The 26,258-nt window shown below is 46.1% G+C and overlaps 1 long non-coding RNA gene across 1 annotated transcript in view; it reads right to left on the bottom strand.

Annotated features, from left to right (window-relative positions):
• The window catches only part of LOC135904115 (uncharacterized), a 33,733-nt gene extending 11,831 nt beyond the window's left edge, over positions 1-21,902 (bottom strand). The window contains exon 1 of the long non-coding RNA XR_010565011.1: positions 21,702-21,902. This is a non-coding gene — a long non-coding RNA (uncharacterized lncRNA). The remainder of the gene's footprint in view (positions 1-21,701) is intronic.
• Between the last annotated feature and the right edge of the window lie 4,356 nt (positions 21,903-26,258).

Here is a 26,258-nt window from a genome sequence, read left to right as displayed (position 1 = left end):
CTGAAAAATATTAGAGCCGAACGCGATGCCACGCCCCCATGTATCTCAGCCTTTTCCTTGGTATCGCTGCCAAGAAAGAGCCTTTCTTTCTCTATTCCCATTCATCGTTTTTGCGCTCATACCCGGCCGACTCAGAGTGACCCCTATTAATTCAACTTTAATACACGCTACAGTAAAATGTAATTCTTTAAAAAAGTCCACGCAATGTGCCGTGGTTTTATCGTTGCACTTATGCTGTCAGTGGGGCCGTATTAAGATATAACGCTTTTATAGGCTTTATTCTGGTTCTGAGTGATGTACAGTCGCGTGCAATATGGCTTGCAACACCCTTGTTCATGGTCGAAGGGGCTCAAGGCGGCGCAGTGGCTCGGACACGTGAAATAGCGGTTTAATAAATACCACTAATTGAAGCTGTGTTTAGGTCTGTAACTTACCCTGTGTCTGCGAAGCCGTGCAGTTCTGGAGCCCCTTCGACTACGGGTACCGGTGTTGCAGGTCATATTGCACGTGACTGTACATGACTTTGATTGCCGTAATCCAAATACACCACTATACGAAAGAAATTCGACCTCACATCGCAGTTCAATAAATCCGTTGCACATCAGTCGAGAACGCTATACAGGGTGATGATGCTTAAGCTTACCGGACATTTTTAAACATCACCTGTTACAGATAATATAATCCTAGTCCTTGAGCTTGATTATTCAGAGAAGCAGGCTTGGAGATATGGCCGGTTCGCCCATATCTTCATTTTGGGGCGTGAGTTTGAGCACCTAAATTAAGTTCGCCTTAATTAAGACGAACGGTCGTGGGCTAAACTCCCACCAAAGATTACGGGTCCGAATCTCGACCTTCACGATCTCAATTGGAAACCAACTTGGTGGTATCGCCGGTTTGCCCATATATCAAAGTAGGTTCGACTCCCACCAAAGGTCTTGAGTTTGAGTACCTTAATTACCTTAAATTAATTAATGGTACCTTAGTCAGCGTCGCCTTAATCAAAGGTCTTGTGTTCGCCTACCACCACAAGTCGAAGGTTCGACCCCCAATTTTGGAGCCGTTGAATTTCGGTGCCATAACGCGGGACGGTCAAATTTTCCTATTTGAGCCGCGCCTACGGCTTTCGCCTTAATCAACGTACGTTGCTGCTATGGAATCCCTCGCTGGTGGGTGTTGTCGGATAGACATCTCAGAACCAGAAACAGAGCAGTGGTTCACCCACTTCGTGGAAGACTTTGGCCTCGGCTACTTCAATGATCCGATTCAACCAACTATACAGGCTGACAGACTGACAGGCATTTCTTCGTGATGACCGAAGAAGGCGCCACGACTCAACACCAAACGTTCTGTGGAGTACCGCAAGGCGGAGTGTTGAGCCCGACGCTATTCAACCTAGTGCTCGTTGGCCTAGTCAGATGCTTGCCCAACACAGTTCAAGTATCAATCTATGCCGACGACATCTGCATTTGGGCGTCTGCTGTAACACGACTGCAGGTACGAGCACGGCTACAAAAGGCAGCTACCTTAACATCACTGTACTTGCGAAAACAGAACTTAGAGCTGTCTTCAGAGAAATGCTGCCTTGTTTCTTTCACTCGGAAGGAAATGAAGCGTTATTCTGTAAGTGTCAACGGCCAAGCAGTTGCACATGCACGTAAACACCGCTTTTTAGGGGTAATTATCGACCGCGACCTATCATGGAGCCCGCACGTTTCGTACCTAAAGAAGAGGTTGCTGACAATAATACATCTCCTCAAGTTTCTCGGCGGAAAGTCATGGGGCACATCGGTGCGATCAATGCTGCAGCTTTATAACGCCTTGTTCCTCGGATTCGCAAGATACAGCCTCCCTGTGCTTGGAAACACCTGCAAAACAAACCTGCGTGTACTCCAGGGACTACAAGCTCAAGCCCTAAGGACGTGTCTCGGCCTTCCGAGGTGTACGTCTACAGCGGCAACGATTGTCATAGCTCGAGATCACCCAATAACAACGTACTTGGTAACCGACGCTCTGAGAGCGCATATTCGCCACGTTGCCCGACTACCTTCTCACCACCTTGCCGCTCTACCCGCAGAAAGGCCACACGCAGCTATCAGTCGTATGATTGTTGCCAATCGCACCTCATTGCCAATGAACTACATGCCTGCAGCAAGACCATCCACACCTTTATGGTGCCTGCACAGACCTGAAGTACGCCTCACCATCCCAGGAATCACTAAAAAGGCTAACATGCCGTCGTTTGCCCTGAAGCAGGCCACATTACAACTTATACATGAGGTGCACAGTGGCCGCGTACACGTTTACATCGATGGCTCAGTCACATCTGCAAGTTCAGCTGCTGCTGTGGTGATACCAACAAGATCCATCGAAATACAGCTAAAAACGTCGCATGTATCATCAACGACAGCTGCTGAACTGGTAGCCTTGCGTGCGGCTCTCCATTTCATTCAGGAGGAACCACCGCATGCATGGTCAGTCTTCTGTGATTCCAAGGCAGCCCTACAGAGTGTACTCTCAGCACTGCGCCATGGATCACATGAACAGCTCGTCGCAGAGATCAGAGAAGTACACCATCGCACAGTTGACGAAGGACACGATATCATATATCAGTGGTTGCCTAGTCAGTGTGGCATACACGGCAATGATCGAGCAGACGCAGCTGCCCGATCTGCCCATGACGGCGTCAGGTGCGTTGCCATTCCTCTTTCGAGAGCCGACGCAGCGAAAAAACTTGCCGTACTGGCAAACGACCTGACATTAGCTCAGTGGAATTCATCCGATTTCAGAAGTGCACGACTTCATACCCTGGACCCTACTTTACAACTCCGTATTCCGCCCGAACTTCCACGACGCGACTGTAGCCTTCTAGTTCGTCTATGGCTTGGAGTAGCATTTTCAAATGCGTACTCCTTTCTTATCGGAATGTCCGACAACCCACTTTGTGACTTCTGCGGGTGCAATGAAACAATCGCGCACCTTCTTTGTGAGTGCTCTCGTTTCAACCCGCAAAGAGCAGTCCTCTCAGCCACCCTAGACAAACTGGACAAGCGCCCACTGTCAGAAAACAAGATCCTTGGACACTGGCCTACGCGAACATCAGCGCGATCGGCTATGAAGGCACTGCTGCGGTATTTAAAAGACACTGGACTTTCTGACAGATTGTGACTTCACTATGTGACTCAGGATTGTACGGTGCACTGCATCACAGTAGGAACGCCTTTGCGGGCTGCGTGACAGTGCCCACAGAAACAGTTTGTGTGTACGTGCGTGTGTGTGTAGTTTCTTTTTTTTATCCTTCTCCCTCTCACCTATCGCTTCCCCTTTCCCCTCCCCCAGTACAGGGTAGCCAACCGGAGATAATCTCTGGTTAACCTCCCTGTCTTTCCTTTGCCTTTCTCTCTCTCTCTCTCTCAACCAACTATACCGTACACGGGTCATACATCGATTTAACTTTGTCCAAAAACCATTTCTGACACAAGGACGGAAAAAATAGGATGACGCTTAAGCTTCGCCTTTATAAGTGGAATGCGATTCCATTTAAATATCCCTTACTGCTTCTTACATTTCCCGGCAACTGCAGCTTATGTAACCGCAATGTTTACCGGGAAACGCTGGTGGCGAACGTTATGTACAAAAGAGAGCTTTCTCGTATAAACGCGGCCTCTCGTGTCGGCCGATCCCGGAGGTAATACGCAGCCGCAACACAGAGTGAGATCATTTTCAAGCGTTTGTTATTCTTTTGCACTTTGAATGTTTAAGTCTGAGAAGGTTTAACAAAAAAGGCATGTTCTGTCGGCGTTTTGTTGCCTGGCTTTGTAAGCTGTCATTCTGAAAATTCCAAGGCATAACTTTGTGAATAATGTAAGCCAAGGTGTGAGCAACTTCAGTGATAGAATAGCGTGGCAAAATAGCCCGCATATGCAGCATGTCATATACAAGGCATGGCACATACATACACCTAAATATACACGAAAATTTACGCTCACGGGCAATTCCACCGTCGATGGCACCGACGCGGACACCGACGCCGGATTTTCTGCGACAGGAGTCCCTTAACGCTGCCGCGTTAAAACATGTGTTTGTGTGTCCTAGGGACCACGAAGCTGTTATAGCAGTAAATTGCAAGTAAGAAATAAAATAAATGTTTTGTAAACTGCATTGATACGTGTGTTTGTGTCATGCATTACTTTGAAGGGCAATGTGCCTAATGGGCGCACATTATGGGATCAGTGTATGACAAGTTGCCATATATTATGCGCAACAAATCCACAGCTTCACCGACCAACCACTTTCACTTCACAGGAGTGGATTGGCGGATATGTTTTAACAAAGCTCTCTTTTATGCATTGATGCACAAAAGTAACTGGACAGCCCATGCATCTCGTACCACACTTTAGGAAATCATAGCTGGGAGCGACGTCATCCTGCAGATTCATTTCATGTCGATACCTCTTGCGAACTCGCCGGCTACAATTTGTAATTCGCAATATGCGCCACAAAGTATTTCAAGGGTTAATTAGTCAGCTTTTGTTCAATAATTGAATACATGTTCCAATTTCTCGCGCTAGTAATGTCCATTTGTTTGAATAACAGACCTGGTTATCCAGCTCAAGAACAAACATGGTGCTATCTAACACAGGCGATCTTCGAATATTCCGGAAAGCTTAAAAATTATCGCCCCGCATGTTGAAGCAATGCGGTAGCTTCCAGGCACACGCCGCACGAAACTGCGTAGCACAGAGGCGTTCTGTAGTTTTACGCTGTAGCAATTTAGAGAAAACACAATGAATGAATGAATGAATGAATGAATGAATGAATGAATGAATGAATGAATGAATGAATGAATGAATGAATGAATGAATGAATGAATGAATGAATGAATTTCACGTGCATCCCGTTTGCAACGATGTGAATTTTTTAACCTGCCCTGAGTCCTTCACCAGGCTGCCGTAAATTGTAATAAATTGAGAAGAAATTTTTTGCACACTACAATAGTTGCAAAGTGCCGCTATGGAAGTATTCTAACACAAAAATTAAAGAATAGGGGATTGAGTTATAGCCGAGATGGAAGGAAAAGGAATGTCGTACACGATGGTATGACGAGTTGGACGAGCTATACGACAAAAATTTTTCCATTTTAAATATTCAAGCTCTCAGAATCTACGTGCGATATCAGGAACAAAGGTAATTTACCATTTCAACCTTGTGGTTTCTGTGAGATGCAAAAAACAAAAACGACAGCCCATGTGCTTTTTTCGTTTAAGAATGGTGCGAGTTGCGCAAGGATTTATCGGTTTTGGGGCTAGGTGGTTTTCCAAAGCTTTATAGGGTGGCACCGTGCTTGTTGACACAATGCTTTCGTCTGCCTTCAGGGAACGTTTGGGGAAGCATGATATTCGTCAATCTAGTGACATTTGCAAATTGCGAACTATCGCTTGTATCGCGTGCATGCGCCATAACAACTCGGTTAATTAAGGAAAAATGAAACATCTACGCAATCGTAGCAATTGCTACAAATGAATTTTCTTTCGAGGAAACCTTATAGGTTTCCGTTGTAGCAATTGCTAGGATTGGGTATATATCTCATTTTTCCTTAATTTGTTACTTCTCTCCACATCGCAGGTTCAGAACTAGTACGTCGAACTCTCGCCTTTGCTTCGAGTTGTTGACAAGTTCGACTTCGCCCTGCCATCTGCTATAGCCGCCTGCTTGGCTCAGATGGTGGAGCGGCTGCCCTGGGGAGGCGATGGTCCCGGGTTCGAGTCCCGGACCAGGGCGAATTCTTCTTCAACTGCAAGGCTTTTCTTTAGAGGAAGCCGTACGGGTTTCCTTTGTAGCAATAGCTACGATTGGGTGGATGTCTCATTTTTCCTTAATTATATACTTATCTACACCTTGCGGGTTTCTGCAGAACTACTACGTCAGACAACTCGCTTAATATGTTGGAACACATTAAAAAATTAGGGACGCCGTTGTTCCAGAACTGTCTGAAGCTGGCGAGTTCGTGACTAAAACCTGATCCTCGGACAGCCTCGGATCCTCGAAGGGTTGGTGCAATGGTAGTTGGTAGCGGTAGAAGAAGAGAGCTGGCTGCTTGGTCGGGTGACTGAGTACGTCACACCCATTCCTTATTTATTTCCTAGTTCGCAATCCTCGTACAGCTAGTACCTGCCACCCACCAGCCCGTTGCTCGAGACGGATGCGGCATGGTCCCATTATAGATGATTAAACCCGCCGCAGACAGAAGATCGCGTATGTGGGATGTGTAACTGAGTAACGAAATGACAAGTGTGCGATAGCCGAAGCCGCACAAAGACCATGCGACCGTCTGCTGCAGGAGTAATTTATTATGAACCATAGAATAATTATAAAAAAGGGCTCCCAGCGCGCAAGGTGGCGTTCGACGTTGTTTAGTTGGCCTGTTGTCTCTCAGCGCCGTGGCTTTCGTGAAAGTTTTACGGTGCAACTATAGAAGTTGCCCTGCCAACCGGAACATAATTTGCCCAGCAGCTGCGGCCGTCGTCATCTTGTGCGAGGTAGCGGCGTTGCATAAGCAAGATGATTGATGTACGCGGAGTGTGCGCTGAATAGCTAATTTGTGGACTCCAAGCAAATTTGTACATTAATTCCTTGCGCTTGTACGTGGAAGGCGTACTATCGGTATCGTGTCTGACAGAGACTTCGGTGGGGTACAAGTGCAACCGTATATAACACTAAGCAGACATATATATATATATATATATATATATATATATATATATATATATATATATATATATATATATATATATATATATATATATATAGAGAGAGAGAGAGAGAGAGAGAGATCGGTGAGGTGCGGAACGCAGGGAGGTTAAGCGGAATATGGACATCCTGCAGTGCGGTGGTACGGAGACATAAAAAAATTTAAAAAGAACACGCATAGAAAGAGAGGTGGATAAAAAGAACAATAAGTGTATCTCCCGCCGAACTCTAAGGCAGACATGAAACGAGATTTGCATGCTTAAGCATCGGTAATTTTCTATCCGCGACGATGGTGTAGGCCTACCTTTGAATTAGGTGGCATGAAATGTAAATGGGAACTGTATGCTTGCCTTTGGTCAAGTTGAAATTGGAGTATATTGAATCCTCGCCACAGAAATGCAACGCTTTTTTTTTTATTGATGTGATATAAGGAGATGTTGGCGCGCAATTTAAGGCGCCGGCTACTCCTTATCTCTTGGGTGGTTCCGTCATACATCATTCAACGCTTCGTCTGATCACACTGGTGAGCACGCTGCCCCTCCAAATAAGCAAATTATCTATGTGCACGTTATATATATATATATATATATATATATATATATATATATATATATATATATATATATATATATATATATATATATGTGGGGGGGGGGAGCAGGGAGGGCCCACACATTACAAACGTAAGAAGGTGTTTTTACAAGTTCCTGCAGTGTAACATTTGTCAAGACTCGTTATGACTCGGTCAGCATTTATGTGTAGTTTCTTTGTATGCCCTGTTTCCCGAACATTCTGGTAGTCTGTATTTATTTATTTATATAGACTCTCAGTAGCTGTCACTGCGTAATTTCGCTTACCATAGGTGGTTCTAAAATGATACTTTTTGCGTCTATATATATCAATTTTGTCTATATATACACAATGTTGCGAAGGTTGCGTTGGTGTTGTAAAACTGTTGTTTCAGATTCTGAATAATGAAGTCATGTAGCAGCCTTTGGCCATCACAGTGTATGAAGTATTGCGATAACAACCGAAAGTAAGGCTATCGATCCCTTCTTGGGTAGACTTTGCAGCGTTCACGTCTCCCGAACTTCCCGGTGAAGCCTCCCGATGTATGATAACGGGGGGCCAATAAAAATGCGGCTGGAGACATGAACGTCATCGTGGATTGCCTGCTCAATTCCGACCTCGATCTGCTGATTGGTTCAAATTTTTTAATTTGGTACAATTTTTCGTAAGGGTTCTGACATTTCGCCTTTACGTAAAAGCATATCAACTGAGCATACGCTCATGAATAATTGAGTACCTCTATTGGACGTTTCCCAAACTGCAAAAAAGCACAACCAGCGTGAAGTATACCGATCTACCTACCATTTGTCCCAGCTAATGTTAGCCAAACTTATCGCAGAAAAAAAAAACGGACGTTATTAAAAAAAAAACGCGGTGCCAGGTACAGTTACAAGACCTGCGGTATTTGGTCGTATGCGACTGACAATCGGACACCGCAGGTCTTAAAAGCATATCTTGCATCGTGTTTTTTTTAATCTTTATTTTTTTCTGAACAACTTAGTTAACGTTAGCTGAGACACCCTGTACGTATCTGCGGGCCCGGCACTTGCAGATATCTCAACTCCTGAAAATCTTTGCGAAATGTTGACCCCTTAGAAAGCGGCGCCAAGGGAAAACAATCTGTCCCTAAGCAATGTGCTCGAACAAAAATACCATATTTCCGCGTAGGACAAAAAAAAATAAAGAAGAAAATGGCTTTTCGAAACTTCCTATGACAGTGCGACGCTACAGCATAATTTCGCGAATGTGCGAGGAAATAAATGTCTCCAGTGTATCAATGTTTAGCATAGGATTTTTGAAATTCCAGTGATGTAAGAGCACGCGCCACTATGGTGATCCGCCAATCATAGCGCGCGAATATTTTTCGATTAACAGGACTTAATAATTAGTCAATAGTCGGGAACATTCGTACGATATTGCGCATTTGTTTCCTCGTTCTCTTCGTACTTACTCTCGTCTCCTGTGTCTCCACCGTTCTCCCTTTCGCCTTTTTTCAGAATGTACTAGGAGGTCAGATGAACGTTATTTAGACCGACCTCTCCCCTATTACATTAATAATGTCTCTCTCTCACTCTTTCTATAGCTACTCTGTAACAACCAGAGATTGCAGTGACCCGTACACTACTGTGTGTCTCAAATATACTTTGTACATATATGCGGCAGTAAATTAGCTAATATTCTAGACAGTGCAGTCGAACTCTCTAGTGTAGTCGAACTTTCTAGCATAGACGAACTTTCGTCTGTATCAGCGTCTCTCAGGAAATATATTTTCGAGTCCGGAGGCGCAGAGGGCAGTTGCAGAGAAGTTTTACGGGAGGAGCAACGAACCTAGTTAAGGAACAAATCAGTCGTTGTTGTCACTGCACCATACATTTGAAGTAATTGCTACTTTATCGCGTGCCGAGTTGTCATCACGTTTATACATGGAGAAGTTTTCCTTACAACTCCCTTTGTGTTCCCATAAAAATGAGCGTGCTCTAGACCTCCGCCACTCAGTTCCAATCTCCACACCTTCAAGCAAGATGAATTGACCCCTGCTCGCTTCGTTTCTCGACGTCTCAAGTAGCCAGCTCTTCACGCGGTGTCAGTGTACGCGTGGGCTAGGGAGCTGAGTGGATTTATCCTGAAAGAGGATCCACGCTGGGGCCCTTACGCCTCAGTCCCCCGTTGTCTCGATCTCTCCTCGCAGAAGGAGTTCTTGACGTGGACACAGAATACCATCCTAGAAATAGGCGATATATACATCCCGCTTTGTTCTTGTGATAAACCTCTTGCAGGAGCATTTCATTGCCACGCAGGAAAACCCCTCTCAGGTATACTCACAGACTCTGAACAACGATGGAAACTATCTCGTCTATAGTTTCTACGTACGCGAGAAGACGCTCTGGAAGTCCCGAACATGGAGACGTTGTGGGGCTTCATGGGTATTGGATGTCGGGCATATGCATTCCTCACGAAGGCTTCGATACTATACCAGCTAACGGCTCCTTTGCAAAGCTTGAAGCGAGACGTTGATTCATGAGCAAGAGGAGAAGGTCAAAAGGAAAGACAAATATGTGCGATGCGTTCCCGATTTTCCCGACTGTAAATACCTGGAAGCGGTTCTCTGTGTTTGGAAACCCTTTCACGCAAGCTTGTATGCGATGAAGTTCAGGAGAATGCAGGGTTACAGACTCTTACTTTCTTTTTCTTCTTTTTTTGACAACGAAAACCATTCCGTGTCCCCAAGAGGCTGAGCGACCTCACATTTCACCCTGCGTGTCCCGTGTTTATCGCCTCTGGGCCATCGCTGACAGTGCCACTCAAGGAAAGACAGATGAATATAAACTGGGATATGCGCGCAAATTTCCATGATTAATGACTCCTTGTGACGGAGCCCTGCAGCGCAAGCTTGACTGCTGCAGTGGAGCAAACGCAGTCCAGAGTTCCTTTTATATTTGTTACAGGTTTGTACTGTTCCATCTACGAAACATATTTGTCTGCGTTTTTTCTACTTTTTTTCATCTATCTAAATACGGCGCAGTAAGAATGACGCCATTATTTGTTACAATTTACTTATTGCAGAAGACCGATAACTGCTGTTTTTTTAGGAACATAATCTTATTGTGCCCTTTCGATGATGTGTTCTTTTTTTTATTGATATGATATAAGTAGATGTTGACGCACAATTGAAGGCGCCGGCTAATCCTTATCTCTAGAATGGTTCCATCATACAACCTACAGGGTTCAAGATTACATATGAAATAATCTTTTCACAGAAACACCAGCTTATCACGCAACGTTCTCACAGAAAGACTATGACGTAATAAACACAAGGTGCATACAATATACAAGGTAAATGTCTCCACAATTATGTAGATAAAAGTCTCAAAAATACAGACGATACTGTCACCTAATGACACAGTCTCTAGTCAGCGGGTGGTACTTTAATTGTGTACATGCATTATCACGTATAGTGACGACAAAGCAGTGTTCTTCCTATGCGTGGGACCTATCCGCCTCCCACTGAGATATAATGAAGCTTAATCTGGTTTATTATGACACACGTATGTGGACATATAGCAAACATTCCCGGCTTAACTCCTCGCCTACTTCATCATGCAACTCGCCCAGCACATAGCGTCCTTTATTACAGTTTTTTTAGTTGACTTCTTTCGGCTAATTAATTCTGTAATTTGTTTCAGCTAAACTATACAGATTGGAGTAGGCTATCCTGCATTCAGAATGTCATAATGATGATGAGGAGGAAATAAAGAAGACAGGGATGATAGTGTCCTAAACAGCATTCCTACCCAATAGCTACAAGGATGCTTGACAGACTCTTCGGCCACGACACCCTTTCCTCTCCACAGCCCAAGTACGCACAACACTCAGGGCTATCCAACTGAATACATTGATCACGCCAGCCAACTTACACCTTCAGCGTTAGCGTTCCGACCCCTCGTGTCGCAACTGCCACTCTACGTACGCAAATGCAGAACACATCCTTTTCTCTTGTCCCACAGCCCTACAATACTCTCTGTACCCTAACCTCCACACGCCTCCCCAGTGGCGGATGCGGTTGGCGTCGCCGGCCTTCGCCGACCAGTTGACCATAGTCCTCCTGGCGGAGGAATATCTATAGGTCTTATATTGACTTGGAATAAAGTATTTTCTGTCAATCTATGGCTTTATACAAGCTAAAAATCTAAGCGCACAACCGGGCGATGACGGTGAAAGAAGACGGGAAACACACGAGCGCTCCTTTCGCCATCCTCATCTGGTTGTGCGTTTACAACTTTTACTCATGTCTTACCAACACGCCCAAACAGCCACATTACTGTTCAGTACAAGCGTTGCAGGTCCTTGCAGAGATCAAAGTGATAGACAACAAGGGAATCCTACATCCGACAGTAGCCGTACAAATAAATAGCTGCGCGATCCCAGTTCTAAAGGCTGTGGTCGTTGAAAGCGTACTCTGAAATAGAGACTGTTAAGCGCACTCCCTGGGTCAGTAACATCAAAGTAGCATTATGGAGGCTCGCTTTCCTGTCCGAGTACTGCTCGAGTTCACCAAGTCACAAAGCCCTATGTACGGAGTTACGGAATCCTAGGATTGGTTCAGCTGTTGATGCGACTGACACATTGCTCCTCCTACACGTGCCTCAGTCACCATAGTTTTATATTTCTGATCATCCATATGGGACATTTAATTGTTAATGTCACAGAGAAGCCTGAGGCTAATGATAAACTTCTCGTGTATTCGTGCATACGAAATCTAAAAAAGTATACTTAATTCGGCATTTGCAATCGCAAATTTATTTTTCCTTTAAATACAAAATAGAACAATATAATAAATGTTATGGCTACAGACACAGCTATGTCGCTCTTTTTGTTCCAAGTGTTTCATTACCGCGGGTAAATAATGTGTTACAGTGATTTGTAACATATATTTTTGAGTAATATTGATCGATAGTGAGTAAGTGAGCATTAGGGTCCACTTTTATGTATCGGCAGAACTTTAGCGATTTCCCATTAAGGAGAAAAACCCCTACCTAGTGTTTTGTGCAATATGATAACTAAACAACAAGCTAATATTTCCCAGTGCCCCGGCAGAACAAAGGCAAGGATTTGATAAGTTGGCTTGCGTATTTATAAGTAATTCTGCAACACTATCAAAGTAATTTACCTGAAGACTTGAGTTGCGATATCACTTCCATTTATTCTGGTAATTCGTCAATATATTAAAGGTTGAAGTAACCATTATACCAAACTATGCGCCACTAACTTCTGTATCGATGAAAAAAAAAGATAAAACAAAGATATATTCAAAGCTGTATCCCGAGTAGGACGTTTTTGTTTCGTTCAGAATCTGTATACGCTAATTATACACGCTAGAGAAAATTCACCGCACGCTCAACACGCCACTTACGACACAGACCAGTGACCCTCAAGGATGCATAACTGCCTTCAGTATTTACAACAAACCTTCCCTCATATGCGATAGCGCTGATCAAACGTCCTTCACGTCCCCGCTCAAAAACTATGCTATCTCCATCCTACTTTGCTTGCCATACCCTCGTTTTTAATATCGATCCAGTGTAGCTGGGTGAACTTACTCATTTTTCCTCATTTTCTGGCGTATAGTAGAAAACTATTATAAGGGCGCCCACGCTCAACGTCAACAAGCAATTCATCATCGTTCGAGCGGAGAGAACGCGCCCGCTCGGCCACTTTAACTAAGCCTAACGTCCGACGTCAACCTAATTGAACAGCCCAAGAAGTGCGCTCGAGCTCGCCACTGACGCCATGTCGCCGACGGGCTCAGCTTAGGGAGAGCACACCGGGCCATGCATGCAACGTCGCCGTTTTTAGAACTGACATTTGCTGGGTCGGCTGAAACGGCCCCGATATCACGTAAAGGCCGGTGCAGGCGCTAGCTTAATTGCGCTCGGCTGCTCGTTCCTCGGCTCACTTTGAACTCCTTATTAAGTTGCCGGTGGCTGCAATGACGAAATTGAATTAATAATTACTTAAAAGCTCTCGTGTTTGAGTATGGTCTTCATTCGGTGCTTACCGGTACGTCAACAGCCTAGTTTATGCTGTTGTGTCCAAGAGAGGAGGGCATATCGTTTATTTATAACATACTAAGCTTAATACGCTGCAAACGCTCGAGGATTATCTAGTCTGGATTTGAAAAACCCTTTATGGTGAGTTCCTTATAATGAATTATCCCCCAGAGCTGCTGCGCAGAATGTACTGATCGCTTTTACCGAGACAGAGGCACACTGAAGGAGAGCGAGAAGTGTGAAGTAGATTATATGGCGTGCACGTGCGTACGTCTATAGAACCCTATGACGCAAGTGAATGAGGTGGTCTAGTCACCGAAGCTTACGTCACAGAGAAGTCGTTGTTCACTTTCTGGTGCTTACTGACGCTTAGTTTTGCCCTTTCTTCATAGGCATAGGCGAACTCACTCGTTAGTTCGCTGACTTGCGCTTACTTGCAGACGCGCACACTAAGTCTTTTGAGCCTGAAGATTCTGACTGAGCCCGAGAAAGTTTGAATTTGTGTGGTGCTCAGGCTGAGGAAGTTCATGTGGTTGTGAATGTGAGTACAAGTGAATTCTATAGCTGAAATACATGGGTGTGTTAATAAATTAGTGAAAACGTGTATCAGCTTTAAAAGGAGATAAATGGTGACAACATTTCTGTCAGCATGACTCATAATGTCTTTGATGGTCGGCTCCGTCGAACGAGATGTTCTGCAACCTCATAAATTCAAGCTCTTCCATTCGTCGCTCTCAACTCGGCATAAGAGTTTGTCAATGGCAATTAAGTGATTTACTAAAGAAAAGGAAAGTCCTCCACGACTTCGCTTAGCTCTACTGTTTTTAAACTGCGTCTTTAACAAACCAATTTACAGGAAAAAGAAACAGAAAGAAGGGACGGAAGACGCAAGGAAAATCGAGAGGAAGTTATTTGAACGCTAGCAGCGAATTTAATTTCCCGTGCACCTCGACGTTTTGTCTGCGACTGACAAACACATCAGGACCTTCCGCATGCGCTCAGGCAAAGCCAGGAAGAAATAACCTGGCACAAGCGTAAATTCGAATCTGTCCCATTCCACTGGTTAGCTTCTGACAGCAAATATACTCTCGAAACTTCAAGTTTCTCCGCAACTTCTTGTTTCACCGGGCTCAAATAATTTCTTCATCGAGTAAATTGGGGCTGTGAATTATTTTTGCTCCCGTTTTCTTTTCCTTTTTCGTAGCTTTTAGTGGGCGACCATCACTTCCGGTGCGTCTCGATCTGCTTTCTCCATTCGAGGCCTGATTTCTAACACAGCCTTAATACACCTCAAGAATATTGCTCCATAGGAGCCGCACTTTTGCAACGCGACGTATTATCGCTTCATAGACAGAAAAAGACACAAAAACACCAAGGCAAAGACTTGCGAAAGTAAAGGGCGTCAACTCGCAACTATATTCTTAGAAAACAGCCGGTGCTGCTGTGTCGGCACTTCTGTGAATAGTCGTGTCATGTGGTAGGAGAGCAAGCATGCTGTTTTCTCTGCGGAGACGACTTACGATGGACAGGTGATGTCCTCCCTTTCTTCTTCGCATATTTCCTCGGACTCCCGTGCGTCAGCAGCACGGTAAATCTTTGAAGTGCACGCCGAGTTTCGTCAGCGAAGCTTGGCCGTGCTCCGAATGCGTGTTTTAGCGCACGGCCGCACTTCCATGCGAGGGGTGTTCAAAGGCCTCCTGTGAGCCGCGGCATTCTGCAGAGCTACGGCTACTGTCGACGTGCTCTGCATGGCGCGGCTGCGTGTGTACAACCTGCAGCCTCCTCTTGACATTTAGCTTTCTTTCATGTGCAGTCATTGCGTTCTTCGGGTTGCTCCCCCCCCCCCCACAACTTTCTTTCTCACCAGTGTGTCAAGGCGAAGGAACGTGGCGGTCGAGGGCGTTGCTCTTCCAGTCCTCCTTGCTTCTGGTCCGCCTGTATCGCAGTTCGCCGTCAATCCACTCCTCCCTAGATTGATGTCGAGCATCGTCAAGTCGCTTCCCCTCTGTCGTTACTCGGCCATTTCCGCTTATGTCCACTCGTTTCCTCGCACAACTTTACTGCTCGGCTGCAGATTCACGACCACTTTTGCCGGTTGTACTCGCTCTTTCCTCTCTTCCTGCAATTCGTTGGGCTTGCAGTAAAGCTCCCTCGTGCCGAATAGCACTGTGCGCTTTTTTGCAGTGCCTGTCCAGCTCGCTCGCTCGCTCGTATTGCTCTCGCCAGCTTTCTGGCTAGAAATACGACGTCGTTTACTCTTGTTCTTCGGAATATTAAGTCGGCGTTAAGTTAAAGAAAAGTACTATGTTATGTTAGAAGAACAACTGACGGAGCAATGTGTTCTCTTTACTGAAATGAAAATAAACAAAAGTAATCTTGGCCAACTTGCATTGGTGATGGCTGAGATGGGTGCTCCTTTGAAATAGTTGTACAGTAAAAATAATATCACGAAATAAGGAACATCACAAATTAAAGAAAATGGAGCTCGAAGGCTGTAAGCAGTGAACTATGTCCCGACGGCATACCAGGTATGCCATAGTATTAGACATAAAAGGCGTGAAAAGGCTACGCCTTATATAGTATGTTGCTCACTGAACGCCGGAGACGAACATATGAGGGTTTCTGTAATTCATGGTGTACAGGCACACAGATGATAATCATATGTTGATGAGGTAATACACGCATACAGGTACAAAAGCTGAAAGCGGGATGCACTATACAAACTGCCAAATCGTGTTCATCAACCATGTAAACCACTGCTCTGTGCTTTCTTACGCCGAACAGTTGCAGGATTTTCATAAAAATAGGATAATTTTGAAGACCCCCCCCCTCCCCCCCGTCACAAACGCACTTTTCGCGCACAATCACTATTAGAATGTTCTGTCTACAGATGCGGTCACATATACAAACAGAAATTCCTTGTTGCAAGCAATTTCTTCGCTTACATCCCGATTTTTATGAAACATCAAGCATTTAATTTTCGCAGTGTTTTGACATTATTGCGACTTCTTGCTTGTAGCTTTGTGATGTAAGCGCGTGTACTCGACCAGCGTTCCTGTTAACTATGTTTTGTGTTTTGGTATGCATCATTCGATCCGTTCTTTCTACCCTCACTGCTTTGTCAGAATTACAAGTTCTAGTGTAACTTATGTTCCCACCACTCCTCAATGAGGTCTGAAGTAGGCTGAAGTGTAATCGTAAACAAGAAATAAAAAATGAATTGTCGAAATACTTCGCTTCGTAGTGTGGCATTTCTGAGTGCATTTTTATACTTACGCAATTTTCAATTATGTAAGCCTCTCCTATGACTTAATGAATTGTGATTTACTGTCTCGAACTAACGATAATCAATGAGGAGTGTGTGCGCTGCAGAGGAAAACTATAAAGAAAACAGTTATCCTGGAGGTATACGATTAAGCCGCCAAGCTTGCCATTGAGAACTTGCCGTTGGATACTCGTTCTAGCAGATACCCCAACGGTTTGAAACGTAGGTTGCGTGGGTGCTGTTCTAGCCGGAGACCAAATAACTTACTCATGGCTACTGAAAAGTGGTTCATTCAACAAAGTTTTTGTTACTGATGTTGGCGTTTCCCAGCAACTTCGATGTGTTCGTGTATTTTAAGCTCGCTATCGCGTTGGGAATAAACCCAGGAGACGTGAGGTGGCTGCTCCAATAAATATGACAGCGGGCGCGGAGTTGCTGGAGTAAGAAAACGCATGTTGCGGATTCTGACTACAGATGAAAGGCAGCCGCTCGCCCTGAGCATGTACATCCCTGGCTGGGATCGTAGGTCGCTACCCTTCAAATCTGCGAAGTGCCACTCTGCCTTACAGGATTGTGGTAGCGAAAATAAGCAAGTAGAAGTAAACTGCGCTGCAGATAACGGCCTTTGCTGTGGCACAGTGCTTAGCGTTAAAAAAATATACGGAACAAGAGAGGGGACAGGATAGGGCGCTAGGGCTACGGGCACAAGACAAGACTATAGTGCTCTACTCTGTCCCCTATTCTTTTCCATTAATAACTTTTCGTAATAAGACCTATCTCGCAGCAATGACAAAAGCACTAATTCAACTTTCCCGTTCAGGTAGATAACCTAACGCTCTTCTTTAGCTATATAACGTGCATGCATAGGTTGCAATCCACAAGGCACTTTTGTATGAAGATTTCTGCAACGCGCCTAGAAGACTATCGGACTCAATTTCCTATTGAATCAGCTTTTCCTTTAGAAAGACCTAGCGTACAACGTCCATCAGGGTGTAGTAATTTGGCAATACGTTTGCGTACTGCTTAACCAAAGTGTACGTACACGAGCAAGCTTTCAGGTATCAACTGATAGTCCAATCATTCTTTATTTTAATAGGTCGAGCTCTGCCTGTCTCACCACATCTTAGAGACACGTGCATAAAAAAAAAGAAAGTACCTACCTTCACTCTGAGAAACAATACCGAGGTATAAGTTTGCATTGAAATCTTACGTAATGAGGGCATGCACAATTTGCTCCCCACGTCTGATTCAAATACATGGGAGCACGGAGAGAACAAATGGATTCGGTGCTGCATCCACTACTGAATAGGAAAAACATCGAAAGATACAGCATGAACGATGTAAAAGAACGTTGTGCTGTATGTTATCGTAAGTTGGTCGTGTCGATAAATCTCTTTTTTATTCACGGAACTTCGGGTTTCGCTGCGCCCATGTAAACAACTTTCCAGACTCAACAAATGACAATACATCTGTTTTGAAGAAGGTATGTAATTGGTCCTGCCTGCACAAATACACAAGCAGCATGCGGACAATATCCTACCGAAGAGCAAATTATGCTGCATTTAAATTGCACCTCTAGTTTCGAGAAGATTGCATCGAATTACACGGAACACCCTGCAAAAAGAACGGAATAACTTGAAAATGGCGCGTGTGCAAAATTAATGAGAAAAAAAATGGCTGTGGCTTAGGTAAGGTTAAGCCCAGGATGCGAAGCATACTAGCCTTTATTTTAGTTGTTGAACCACTGTTTAGCCTGGTGAACTGCTGTTGCTTGGCTATATTTGGTTCGGCTAGACGAAGAAACAACTCATGCATTACTTCTTCGCCTTCAAGAGTGGAACGCGACAGCGTTCCCGTCGACCCGCCAAGGGGTGTAAGACAATGGGCTACAGGGCAGCGACTACGCGCCCCGCATTGGACGCGGTGAGCGTCGAGCAAAGCAGCGTTCGGCGCGGCAACGAAATGTGCGCCTGAGCAAGAGACGCACGCCTTAGAAACAGCGCGTTTCTAAGGCAACACCGCATTCACTAGAGGCGCTTTTGTACCGCTTTGAAGCGTTGTACTCGTGGCTCAGTGGTAGCGTCTCCGTCCCACACTCCGGAGACCCTGGTTCGATTCCCACCCAGCCCGTCTTGCAAGAGTTGAGCCAAAGCCACTTCTCCTCTGTCGTGACGTCACGGTGTCACGTGATTTCATGGTCACCGCCGCGCCTGAGGAGCTGGGTTGAGCCCTCGTAATATGCTTCGCATAAAAGTCAGGAAAGCGTTAAAGCATTCTGCATGAACACAAAGACCGTGTCTGTTGTGAATTCAGGTTCTCCAGATTGAACCAGTTCGCCTCGTTGCATAGATAGTGCTGAGAACGGCTGCCGCTCTGGCGAGCTCTTCGTCTGATGGGGCAGCGGGTACTCGAATGCACTCAATGCAAGGCGGCATGCAAAAGGTCTTTGTCGAGCTTGTCGCGAAAGTCGAGGCTTGAGACGACGGCGCGCCGGTGAATAGTAGTGAATGGGGGAAGCGGGAGGGGGGGGGGGGGGATTCCTCCTTCGTTTGTACTCGGCTCCATCTACTTCGAAGAAGCCTCCAACGCTTCTACGGTATGCTTGAGACTGTTTAAGATTGACCGCATTGTGCCAAACGAAGCAGTCTGCTACTCTGCATAGTACACAAAAGGGGAAGTACCACCGTCTTTATACACGGAGTCCCGACCTGTTGCGCTTCCTCACAATGGGCTAAGCTTGTCTGCCTCTTTCTTGCCTTTTCTCTTTTTCTTTCCTTCTCTCTTTCTTTCTTTCTGTTTTTTTTTGCTTTTCTTACATCGTCATGTTGTTGACGTAACGCCCCCTACTCATCCTCAGGTTCATCCACACCATACGGTTAAGAAAGACAAAACTTTGTTGACTACTGACACTGGGCCTTGGTCTTGTGTCCCTGCAGTAATATGCCGTAGGAAGCAGTACGCGCAAACCACTGCGATACTTGTTTTTTTTTTTTGCTCATGCTATTTATTACTACAGGAGCAAAACATATGTGGATATCAAGTGATTCGGGAGTCGGTTTGAGCGAGAGAGAGAGAGAGAGAGAAAGAAATTAGAAAGGGGAAAGGCTGGGAGGTGAACCAGACTGCAAGGTCCGGTTTGCTGCCCTACGCTGGGGTGAGAGGGGGAAGTGAAGATTTAATCGGTGTTTGCGAAGAACGCCATTCTTGTTCAGCGACCATTTGTAAATATAGAGCCCACGAACAAGTCGGACACGCTTTCACGAGGAAACGTATTGCTCAACCTATAAACTTGTGGCGCTCAAACATGCGGATCCCGCGCATGACGTTGGAGGAATGACGACGCCCACTAACGACGAGTTTATGACGCAAACGGCGTGACGACGTTGAAATGACTAGAACGAGCATCGTGGCATGACGACGACTGTGCGGCGACTGTGGAATTATGGAATGACGAAGATGGCATGGTACGCTGTAAAAACACGAGTAACAGCGCAGGACGACGGGACGTGACTGAGACAGGCGAAGCGCTTCGTCTGTCTCACTGACGCCCCATTGTCAAGCGCTGTTACTCGTTTTCTTCAGACCTAGTTCCAACCGGAAGAAGTTAGTAAGATACTTAAAGGATGATACTTGAATGGCAACAACAAAATGACGACGACAGAACGACCATAATGCATGACATGAAGGTGGCCGTATGACGACGATGCAATGGCGATGATTTCGTGCCAAAGATGAAATGTCCAAGAAGTATTGGAAGCTTTTAGCAGAGCGTTGCGCACGCTCCGCTGCGCTCGTATTTTATGTGGCCAGGTGGTTGCATGTACTGCGTTAATTTCAATTATTGACGCAGAAGCGTCAACCTACTTCACTGCAGGGCAAGTGTACGCCGGGAAGTTATCCTATGTCCATGCTTAAGCCGCATTTTCTGTCAGCTGCCACTGGTATCACCATCACCAAGTCGAGTGCTTGGAGGCAGTACATAGAAAGTGACTTCGCTTGGCGATGAGAGTTCCTAGAGCGGCTTGAAACAAGAAGCTTACTGATGAAGCAGAGTCTCTTCCATTTCGCCTTTTGGCATTTCAGGCCTTGTTGACGCAGCTATTAAAGATGGGCGAGTACGCCACAGGCACTGCGCTTCTCCAGTGGCTCCCATTTCCTCACTGCCATTTCCATGTGGCGCTGAACACTTTCCAATATTTAGGATTGGAATGACCTAAACGGAGTCGTCTCGACCCACCGTGGTCTTTTCCGGACGTTGACTACAGCCTCAGTGTACTCCAGCTACCCGGCGAAACGCAACATTCCGACTGACAAGAAAGGTTTCTTGTAGTGGACCACATGACCCCAGCGTTATCAGTCACCTTACAAGTGTACATAGACGGGTTGGTGTTTGCACAAACAGATAGCTGTGTAGCGGAAATCTGCATGCCTTCCCTTGATGTGTCATGGTCTGGCCGCCTCAATCGCGTAGTTTCGTGTACGACTGTAGAAAGCGCCGCAATTACCGCGGCTTTGCGAAAACTACGGGCCTATTCGACGCGAGAAGTCGTGGTGCCGACGGACTTAAAGTCAGCGTTACAATGACTACATCGTGACCCACCTCGATAGTTGCTTACAAGGCAATCTCTGACACTAATAAAAAATCAAATGAGTAAGATATATAACGTAAAATTTCAATGAATCCCATCCCACGTAGGAATTGAAGGAAACGATAAAGCTTGCGCTCTTCCACGCCTAGCGCTGACATGTGTCCCAAAAGCGAGAGCGTCAAACACTTTGTGGAACTTTTTTCGAACGCAATCTGTAATCACATTAAAGTGATTCAGAAGACTACACGCCAAACCTGTGTGATCCATAGACGTACTCGCAAGTAAGCAACGCTAATGTACCGCATCAGAACCGACTCCGCGTAAACTCCGGCTTGGTTGTTCAAGACTGGACGTAGTGCTTCCCCGCTTTGTGCTCTCTGGGGTGATATCGGCGACATCGAACATTTTATTTCGCTATGCCTGCAGTTCGACACAGAAAGAAAAGCGACTGTCGACAGGCTGCAAAAGTCTGGTCTTACGCACCTTTGCAGACGTCATTTTCCCTGGAGGGCCTGCGGCAATCGCGAAGAGAGGGAGACTGCTGATTGCCTTGCGAGACACGGGGCTCATCGACACCTGGTGACGCACCCCGATCACAACACATAGGAGGCTGAGGCGGAACAATTGTCGGCTATATATGTTAGGTTAACCCCTACTGCTACACCGACACCAGCACTACCAGCACCACCAGCACCACCACCACCATCACCACCACCACCACCACCACCACCACCACCACCACCACCACCACCACCACCACCACCACCACCACCACCACCACTACCACCAACAACAACAACAACAACAACAACCACAAAAGAGCGTCTGTCATATGTAGGAGCGTAGCGGCACCTCATTTCCCATTGGCTGCAACGCCGTGTCACGAGCGCACCTACACTGAGTAGAGTGGGCGAAAGGGAACAACTGATGCAGTGCCAGGTGTTGTGTGAAGGCGGAGGACATCTCCGCGATGCGACGTCAGCCTCGCTCTCACTCTCGGAAGCCTGTGTTATTCGCGCGTTCCTTGTTCGGGGAAGCTCTTGCCTGCGTTCCAACTGCACCTCGGTAGGGGCAAAGCAAAACGCGCCGAGCGTCTCAGCGCGATTGTTCGCCTGCGAGGAATTTATAACTCTAAGGACCACACAGTGGCGTCCACTTGGACATAAATTCTTTCGAATTGACGACTCATAAGTACTCTCGGATTATTACAGCGAAGCTGTTTGTGGCTAGGACCTTGACATTTTTCCGCTTGCATGATGTCGACAGAAAATCCAGGTGTGCCGATCCCGGCGTCAGTGTGGGCTCTGGATCAATGGCTCATATCCCCGTAAGGCATAGGTGTGAAGCGCACATACAGCACATCTTTCGTTTCAATACGAAACGCACACGTCAGAAAAGCCGTCAAACCACATGATTCATGATGAGTCATGTGCACTTCCGCGTTGATCAACATACGTTGCCGCCAATCTCTTACCAGTGGTCATTGTCGGAGACATGAACGTTGACATCTCAAAACCGGAAATACAGCAGTGTTTGCCCCACTTCGTGGAAGAGTTTGGCCTCGGTTACTTCAACGATCCGAGTCAACCAACTACCGTACACGGCTTATGCATAAATCGAATTTTAGCCACAAACAGTTCTAAAATAAAAACGGAAAACATCAGTGTGCATCATGAATGCGTTGCTCCCATATTTGAAATTTCGTCGTCATCCACAATCAGTAACAAGACTTTGTCACAAACAAAGGGTTTCTTGGCTATATGAAGTGCTAATCTAACGTAGGAAGCTTCAATGGCTGCTGGAATTGACGGCGCTGCAATGGGGTCTAGACCACAAGCTTTCTACCGCACTCGGGCTTCGTTTGTGTGAACTTCGTTGAGCGATCTTTTTCGCATGATCCAGGCCGCAGACATTAGTACAAGAATAAAAGCACCGCTGAATTGCCGTTCTGTAGGAGTAATGGCTGCCGTCACAGGATCTGCCTCTGTCGGGGATCGTCACGCACCGAAGGAGAAGGTCGTAAGCAGTGGACAGGCACTGGCAAGGGGTGATAGATTGAAGCAGTCAATGACCCGGGTCGCGCTCAGCGAGGCAAGTGGGCAGAGGTCTACATTAGCCAAATCTCAGGGGCGTTTATACATACGGAAAACGCGAATCCTGTAGGGCACGTCCTCATACACCGTGATATCGCGTTCCAAACTACTAAAATGCTCGGCAGGAACTGTTGTCGGAGTGCTTGTTGTAGTCTATCTCATAATCAATTAATTCCGATAGGGGACACCTATTACAAATGAGAATCGCTAATCTTAAAGAAACCAGACGCCACCTTATTAGTTCCTCTATCTAAGATGAAAAAATTGACAGTGGCTTAGCTCGGCTGTGCCAGGATATACGTAGAGAAAGCTAAGGCATAACATGGTTAGCCTTGGTTAATCTTGATTGCAAGTCCAGGTTAGTCTGGTTGTCTAGCTATGTTGCGGCGTTTAGCCAGTCGTTCGGCGCGCTGTTCGTCTGTTTCCTGGGCGATTCGTTTCCTCTTCATTTCGTTCCGATGTCGATTTCAGGACTCCTCCTGCTTATCAGAATTGTCGCCGTCCATACTGCCGCCTCAACTGTGGTTTCAGCGCACGCGAGCTCTCCTTTTCAATCATCCGACATGTTATCAGGCATGCGACGCAGCTGGCGAAACGAGCGGAGGCGAACGCAACGACGAGGAACATGGTGTGACGAGGAACGCGGTGCGACGTAATGTGCCTCCTCGGAGCACGGCCACGGCGAAATCACAAGTTCGCGGCCAGTGAAACTTTCGCTTTAAAACATGTCTACAGGCAAAGCCTAACTTGCGTTGCTTAAAAGTTATTGCGCGACATAAAAAACGACACGGACGTGAAAGAAGACGACACACCAAGCGCTTTCACGTCCGTGTCGTTTTTTATGTCGCGCAATAACTTTTTAAGCAATGGATTACCAACTTGCCCGGAATGCTGCTCTCACTAACTTGCGTCCTGCTTGCCAGTTGTTATTCGTTTGTTCAAGCTTTTTAGTTTTGGTTCACCTTAATTTTATGCGTTTCAACTTCCGAGGCACTGATTTACTTCTAAGTTTCGTTATTTGCACGATAGATTGCTTCAACATTGTAGCAAATAGCCGGTATGCGTCAACCACTTAGGCGCCACTAATGCGTCCCTGGTGTCGTACAATTCAATTAGCGAATTCTAAGGGCCTAATAGGCGTGATGCAAGTTCGACCTTGCAAGAACGGTGGATGGCTTATGCTATAAAACATTCATTGCACAATATCTTCTTTGCCGCTACTGTGAAGGTTAGTATGATTGGGTCACACAAGTTTCTAAGTTCTTGGCAACCTGGTAACAAGCAACCACATGAAGCTAACATACAACAAAGTCAAGGAAAGCATATAGGGAATAAATTGTTCTGCCTAATTTAAGTATGGGAATTGTTAAAAAAAAGGGAACAAAAGCGGAAGAAAGAACAAGTTTTCGCAGGTTGGAGCCGAACGTGCATCTTTTACGTTACGCGTACAATTCTCACTATTGACCTATTGCATCCGGTATCTTCCTGTCCGCTTTTTGGGGAATTTTTGTGACCTGAATAGCCCCAGTCATCTGCTCCAAAGTTCTTGTAAAGTTTCAATTATTTTAGTTGTGACATCAATGTTATTAATACAGGATCTTCATGTTAGGATCTGGCTGAACATCACATGGTGATGGTTTTTTTTGTTACTTGTGCTCAATCGCAACAGCTGCAAAAGAGTGCTGTCAATATTCAATGTATCTTTTATCCACTTGAATTGTTCGGGTTTAATAATTACTGGTATGACTGGTTATCTCAGATTCTATAGTCACATTGTAGTGCCGGTGAAAAAGAAAGCGCTGGTAAATTGCAAGTTTAAGAGGACTTGCGCTCTAGAACCGTGTTTTCGTTGTTATTCAAACTACTTGCATGGAGCTTTATTAATCTATTTTCGAACATGGTTTTAGTTTCTCCATACCTTACCTGATTATTTTTTGTGCCCCCAAGAAGTAGGGAAAGATAGGTCTTTTTTGCAATGTTTGTAAGTCAACGCCTATGAAACGGCGCCCGATCATACGGCCAAGGGGGTCATCCGAGGCATACCACTCGAAGAAGACTCCAGGACAATTAACTCCAAAATCGTGAACGACAGGAACCCGACAGCCCTGGCAGCCAAGCGTCTTAGCAACACGACCACAGTCATCATCGCCTTCGAAGGCCTAAAAGTGCCCACTCTCGTCAGGTATGGAGGCACTCTGCTTCGCTGTTCGCTGTACAGGAAGCAGGTCGACATCTGTCACCAATGCGGTAGACTGGGGCACCGTATGGACGTCTGCCCAAACCCCAGGACAAGATCTGCAGGGGCTGCGGTGCCAAGAACCCAGACCCCAATCACCAGTGCACGCCAAACTGCCGCTTATGGGGAGGGAAACACCCTACGGCAGACAAATCCTGCCGAGCAAAATTCAAGACCCCGTATATAGTTAAGAAACGAAGATGGGAAAGGAAAAGAGCCGAAGCGGAAGCAGAACTCGAGGCGGTCAAGGAATCCGGAGAAGATCAAGCCCCCGCACTGCAAAAGCCAAGATCCAGATCCAGAGGCCGGGCCAGGTCCAGATCGACGTCGGCTACCGGGACCCCTCGTTCCCGCCAGCACAGCCAGTCGAGGAGCAGAGCTCGCAGTCGCACCCCAGGACCGGGCCGAGCCAGGTCCAGATCCATCCAGGCCCTCCCAGAAAAGGTGAGCTGGGCAGACGTGGTCAAGGGTGCGCCAAGGCGCAGGGTATACGGAGTAACTGCCTCAGAACCGCAAGTCACAAAGAACATAGACAATGAGATAATTGCAGAAATAAAACGTGAGAACGCCATGCTCAAGAGCCTTGTACAACAGCTAACCCAAGAGGTACGCGAACTGAGAAAGGTCGCGCCTCCCGCGCAAATCCCCATACCCACTCCCGTCAGTACTCCTGCTCCGAGCAACAATGGCGAGGAACCGGACAAAGCAACC

The sequence above is a fragment of the Dermacentor albipictus genome, chromosome 1 (assembly GCF_038994185.2).
Source record: "Dermacentor albipictus isolate Rhodes 1998 colony chromosome 1, USDA_Dalb.pri_finalv2, whole genome shotgun sequence".
NCBI classification, from domain to species: domain Eukaryota; kingdom Metazoa; phylum Arthropoda; class Arachnida; order Ixodida; family Ixodidae; genus Dermacentor; species Dermacentor albipictus.
This window is presented reverse-complemented; position numbering and strand designations above follow the sequence as displayed.